The following is a 6,544-nucleotide window of genomic DNA, read 5'->3' on the forward strand; positions in this document are numbered from 1 at the left end:
ACCAAATCCATGTCACAGGACGAGAAGTAACAAATATTGCCAGTAGCAATCTTAAATAAAGACTTCCATTTTGACAGCACCAAGAGAACCTTAATTCACTGAATCATGACATGTTGTGATTACAACTTTTTGAGGGCATTAAGGATGCCGTAACCAAAGTATCTAATCCCTGTGAACACCCAGTGCCCTTCTCACTCCTCATCTCTCTGTCAGCCCCCATTTGTTTCTTTCAGAGCACAGCCTAAATTTCAATTATTTAGCAGGTACCTGGTCAACTCTGCTCCCCACTGGAATACACTTGGTAAGAGCAAGGACAGTCATGTCTACCTTTGTATCCCAGCATCTAATGAGCATTCAATAAATATTTGCTAGATGAACAAAAGTCTGAAAAGGTAAGGGTTGAAAGAGTCACAATCCGGGTGCCTGGGTGGCTCAGTCGATTAAGTACCTGTCTTCAGCCCAGGTCATGATCCCAGGATCCTGGGATCGAGCCCCACATTGGGCTCCCTGCTTAGTGGCGAGTCTGCATCTCCATCTGCTGCTTCCTCTGCTTGTGCTCTCTCTCTCTCTCAGTTAAATAAATAAAATCTTTAAACAAACAAACAAAAACAAAAAAAAAAAAAAAGAAAAAGTCACAGTCAAATAATTCCCACAGGTCTGTGAGGAACATAGTATCTTAGGAAACAACATAAGAACAGTACTCATTGAAGAAATGAACAAGTTTGGGCGGAGAAGTAGAGATTATCAACCCCAGGAAGAGACAGACAACAAAATGGAAAAGATACTAATCTACAGGTGCACAGGCAAGACTAAATGGAAGAGAGGGGGTAAATATTCTCAGCCTCACCTCATAAACATGCGGCACCTAAAACTTGTCTTTCACTAGCACTTCCAGGCGCTCATGCCTTTCCACCTACATGTTAGTAAGCTCCACCCATGCTGCTTTAACATTTGTCACCTCTGTCCTCCATGACTATCAGGCAGAATGCTAATAGTCCAAGAACCTAGATGACATCTACTCGTTGCTGTAAGATAGCACAGCAGTTAACATGTGAACAGCACTTTATCTTTTTTAAAGCAGCTTCATGTACTTTTTCTCAACAGAAGTATTATGACAGAAGTATATTCTTTCCCATTCTTTAAATACAGATTCAAAAAAGACTCAAAGCTTTGGATTTAAATACCAGCTCTGCTACATACTTGCTGTGTGATCTTGGTCAAATTATTTACATTCTCTGAGTTCAGTATCCACTGGGAAAAATAATATCCACCTTAAAGAACTGCTACAAGTATTCAATGAGATAATACATGTAAAGGACATGACACAGCAAATGCCCAATAAAGGGCAGTAACCTTCCCTATGGCCTCCTTAAATAATTTGAACAGGATTTCTCAGCTAAGGAAGCTCATGAGTCTAGGACTTACATCCAGGTCTCCTGATTCCTTAATCTGTTTTCTTCTTACCACATCACTCTGGCAGATTGCCATACTACTGGGCACATAAATACATTCTGACAATAACTGATTAATAAAATCTTTATCTGTCAATAACTAATTTTAGCTTTGGAAAAAGGGAAAAAATAAACCTAATTAATTAGGGGGAAGAAGGGGTTTGAAAATATAAAATATAAATTACCCCCAAACCACAGGACAGGTTGTATCATAGTAATTCTGTACAACCAGAAATTATGACAAGAAACAGAAAGTTCTCTCTGGGGTTATGAGAAACAGAGAAGGAAACAAGAATAACTATGATCAGAGGAACTTAAGGGTTTTGTGTTTTGTTTTGGTTTTTTTTGGTAAACCAAACCACTGGACAAAAAGACCTCCATCCCATTCCAAGATAACTCTATCAAGGCCAAGACACATCTTTAAAAAAAGAGAGCTCGGGTGCCTGGATGTGTAAGTCAGTTTGAGCATCCAACTCTTGGTTTTGGCTCAGGTCATGGTCTCAGGGTTGTGAGTTCAAGACCCATGTGGTGGGGCTCCACACTCAGTGGGGAGTCTGCTTGAGATTTTCTTCCTCTCCCTCTGACCCCCTCCTCTGTGAATGTGCGCTCTCTCTCAAATAAATACATAAATCTTTAAACATAAATTTTTAAAAATTTAGAAATGGATACCTGGGTGGCTTAATCTGTTAAGCATCTGCCTTAGGCTCAGATCATGATCCCAGGGTCCTGGGACAGAGCCCCACATCATGCTCCTTGGTCAAGAGGGAGCCTGCCCCTCCCTCTGCCTACTGCTCCCCCCTGCTTGTGTGCGCCCCTGCTTGCTCTCTCTGATAAATAAATAAATAAAATCTTTTAAAAATTTGTTTAAAAAATTAAAAAATAGAGACCTCAGTGTGCTAACAACAAAACTTTTTTTCCAATTCCTCTCAGGGCAGGATAAACAGGACTAGTGAGATAAGATGGCAACAAAAACTATCAACATTCATGAAGACCCTTCAAGATCATAAATGTTTGGATTCAGTATTAATAAAGAGCAGAAAGGGGCATGATCAAAAAATAAAAGTTTTGGGGCACCTGGCTAGCTCAGCCAGTAGAACATGCAATTCTTGATCTGAGGATCATGAAGTCAAGCCCCACATTGGATGTGGAGCTTACTTTAAAAAAAATAAAAGAGGGGCGCCTGGGTGGCTCAGTGGGTTAAGCCCCTGCCTTCCGCTCAGGTCATGATCTCAGGGTCCTGGGATGGAGTCCCGTATCCAGCTCTCTGCTCAGCAGGGACCCTGCTTCCCTCTATCTCTCTCTCTGCCTGCCTCTCCGTCTACTTGTGATCTCTCTTTGTCAAATAAATAAATAAAATCTTTAAAAAAAAAAAAAAGAAAAGAAAAGAATAAAAGTTTCATAAGTTTCCTAACATGTGTTGAAAATATTTTGAGAATTATACAGTATAGGAGCGCCTGGATGGCTCAGTAGGTTAAAGCCTCTGCCTTCGGCTCAGGTCATGATCCCAGGGTTCTGGGATAGAGCTGGGCATCCGGCTCTGTACTCAGCGGGGAGCCTGCTTCTCCCTCTCTCTCTGCCTGCCTCTCTGCCTATTTGTGATCTCTGAATGTCAAATAAATAAATAAAGTCTTTTTTTAAAAAAAGAATTATACAGTATAAGAAGAAGTTATTACAGTTAATAAAAATAACCAATTATGGGGCACCTGGGTGGCTCAGTGGGTTAAAGCCTCTGCTTTCCGCTCAGGTCATGATCCCAGGGTTCTGGGATTGAGCCCCGCATCGGACTCTCTCCTCGGCAGGGAGCCTGCTTTCCCCTCTCTCTCTCTGCCTGCCTCTCTGCCTAGTTGTGATCTCTGTCTGTCAAATAAATAAATAAAATCTTAAAAAATAATAATAATAACCAATTGTTTTCAAATGACATATATAACTAATCTTTTCCAAGAGACAGACAAAACTCCTTCCAGGAATAAGTTATAGAAGTTATTCAAAGAAGTTCACATCTTTCATAATCCTCAAGAACTTTCTCACTAAAAGAGAAGACAGAACAATTAAGTCATATTCTGAACCCATAAATTTCTGAAAAGAAATACCAGAAGAGAGCCTGATCTGACACTGACAGAATAGCACAAGATTTAACCAAAAAAGGTAAATAGTAGAGTGAATTTCTCTCATAAAACAGGACAGAAGCTGATCAGAGGCTCTATCCCTGGGGCGCCTGGGTGGCTCAGTGGGTTGAGCCTTTGCCTTCGGCTCGGGTCATGAACTTGGGGTCCTGGGATCAAGCCCCCCATCGGGCTCTCTGCTCGGCGGGGAGCCTGCTTCCCCCTCTCTCTCTGCCTGCCTCTCTGCCTACTTGTGATCTCTGTCTGTCAAATAAATAAACAAAATCTTAAAAAAAAAAAAAAAAAAAAAGCAGCAGCAGCAGCTCTATCCCTGTAACTCTACCACCAGCACCACAACCAAATTTCTTGTCTTCTTCAATCCAGCTTAAACCTCTGCTAATTACTTCCTACAGAAACATAACAAAATGTTCCTAACATTTTTTTGTGACACTCATAGCAAACTCCATCTATTATTTAGCATTAATTAGGAGCTGCTGCAATATGACACTAACTATAAATTCTATGCAGAATCAATCCCCAGGAGACAATGTCACTTCCTTCTCTAAATTCTTTCTTCTGTTATAAATTTCTCTCCCACCACAAAAACTTTTCCAGAGAACACACATTCTTAGCCTAACTTCCCAATGTAGACTCGCCACAGTCTGGTGGCTCTTCATTAAACCCTTTCTGGAAGTACCGAGGTCCTGATATCTAGGAAAGCACTCAAAATCAAGGGACCCACATTTAAATACTGCTGACCTCAAAACAAAAAAAAAAAAAAAATAGAGGAACAATAATCTTTCCAAAACTCATCAGAATTCTAAAATTATTTTTTAAAAATTGACTTGTATAGTTTCCACCTAAGAACTAGAAATTTAGTCTATTTTCTCTTAAAACCACTGTCCTACTGATTCTACATACTATGGAAATACTTATTCAACCTAGAATGACCTCTAGTCTGAATTTTTTTTTTCAACAAAGAAGCTACATAAATTAGGATGGAGACACTGAATCCAATGAAAATAAAATGAATAAGAACACTTAGTCCCCAAAGTTTCCAAGTTAGGGGAGAAAAGGAAAACACAATGGAGCTGCTGGAATTTTAACTTTCTATTTAAATATATCAATATTTGAATGATTCTTACACACAACCTTTTTAACTCTAGTATATGCATAACTAAACCACTAATCAAATATAACAAAACTGTTCCAAAGGCAACTCCTTGGGTTTCTTCTGGATTCTTCCTAGAAAGCAAACTCTGAAGACAAATATCTGATTTCAAAATCTTGACCATCCTGTCGGACATTAACCACTTAACACCATAGTTGGAAGACTTTCACTGAGCATAAACTGAGGGGAAGAGGAAATAAGTATCAACCAGAAAGCAAACTGGACAGCAAACGAAATTTTCTATCAAGAAACAAAACTGTCATTGCTGTTCTCACGAAAATGATGCAGACTTTGACACGCAAAACCAGCATGCTCTCTTTACTTATGAAGTACCAGTGACAGAATCTGATTATCTAGGTAGGAAGGATCACAAACGACAAGTCACTGTGTGCATAAAGAGATAGGTAAACATAAAAACAACAACAACAAAAAGCGAACTTGTAAATGACAAAAAGTAGACTTAAGGTGCATTTAAAGATTTGTTGGGGACATGGGGAAAAGTCAAGTACCAGAGCTCAGTCTCAGTTTCCCTACCCCAAAAAAGCAAGAACATGGCACTTCGCTCAGAGTATCCAGGGGGCCATGTTGCTCTTGCCTCCACCTATTCAAAGGTCCCTTCAAAGGCCGGACCCAGAGGGGGTCCCCAGCACAATTGAGTCATGACACCCGGAGCCTTGGGGGTGGGAAGGCAGGAGGAGAAACGGAGGATCAAAGCGCGTAAAGCTCTATCTGTTCCTAGAAAGCGATTTTCCCCCCACACTAGGGGTGCCAACACCCGCCCAAGACCCAACACCCCCTCCCTACCGAACCGCACAGAGCAGCCCCAGCATCTCTCCCTCCTTCCGGCCTCTCCCTCAGTTCCCCGCCGCCTCTCCGACCGCGCCCCCGAACGCAAACGGGTAGCTCCTCCTCCGGCCGTGTCTCTGCCGCCGACCCGCCCGCCCACCCGCCGGCGCCAAGGTCTTCTCAACCCGCCGGCGGAAGGATGCCGGACCGGGCCTCCCAGGCTCCTCCCGGGCCTACCTGCAAGACAGGCGGGGGCTCCGTCTGCAGCCCAGCGAGGGGACTCAGCCACCGACAGGAAAAAGAGGCAGGCAGGAAGCAAGGGGTCCGCTCTACCGACCAGCGGGAGAAAGCAGCCTGAGCGAGGGGCCTCGCAGTTAAGTCAGCCTTCGACCCGGCGCCGCCACCGCTCAGGAGACATCAAGCAAGAAGACGGCGCAAAAGATCACCGAATACACGAACGCCCCAGACATCATAGGAAGAGTGCCCAAGCAGTCGTTCAAGGAAGTCCAGTCGAGCGCCGAAAAACAGATCAGCTCCGACTCAAGGTCCGACTCCTGTTTAAGGCATGAATAAACAAACCCAGATCATAAACCATGGAGTAAAGTAGCCGGTGCTTCTGCCATTTTCTGTGTTGGTTGCCAGCTAAATTGTTTAGAGCACCGAAGTTTTTCTTGGCTGTTGAAGATCAAGTCATAGCACAATAATACTTGGCAGTTCAGCGACTACGTTATGGACTCCTAAGTGAGCAAGTGTGACTCTTAGTTTCCTCACGGACAGTGAGATAAATTAAAATAAATATACATATATATGACAGAGGCAGAAAGAGATAGTGAGAGAGAATCCAGACTGAGAAACAAAGTGAGTAATCACTGTTAAAGCTCCACTTGGGCAAAGCATAGCAAAGAGTAGCTGGGAAAATTTCAGGGGGTTGTAGGCAGAACCTAAGGCAGGAAAAAAAATACACACATGCTTTTTAATTTTATTCCAAAGGCCTGAGACCACAGGTGTGCTTTTTACATAATGATAAAAATTCT

General features: G+C 42.5%; 1 protein-coding gene across 8 annotated transcripts in view; it reads right to left on the reverse strand.

Moving 5' to 3' along the window:
- The window catches only part of AMBRA1 (autophagy and beclin 1 regulator 1), a 177,815-nt gene extending 171,819 nt beyond the window's left edge, over nucleotides 1-5,996 (reverse strand). For 4 of the 8 annotated variants that reach the window (XM_059141085.1, XM_059141061.1, XM_059141078.1 and 1 more), the window contains exon 1: nucleotides 5,748-5,996. The gene's annotated coding sequence lies outside the window, so the exon portion shown is untranslated. The remainder of the gene's footprint in view (nucleotides 1-5,747) is intronic. The other 4 variants (XM_059141100.1, XM_059141093.1, XM_059141069.1 and 1 more) reach the window with 3 other exon arrangements.
- Between the last annotated feature and the right edge of the window lie 548 nt (nucleotides 5,997-6,544).

This window comes from Mustela lutreola, chromosome 1 (genome assembly GCF_030435805.1).
Source record: "Mustela lutreola isolate mMusLut2 chromosome 1, mMusLut2.pri, whole genome shotgun sequence".
Taxonomy (NCBI): Eukaryota; Metazoa; Chordata; class Mammalia; order Carnivora; family Mustelidae; genus Mustela; species Mustela lutreola.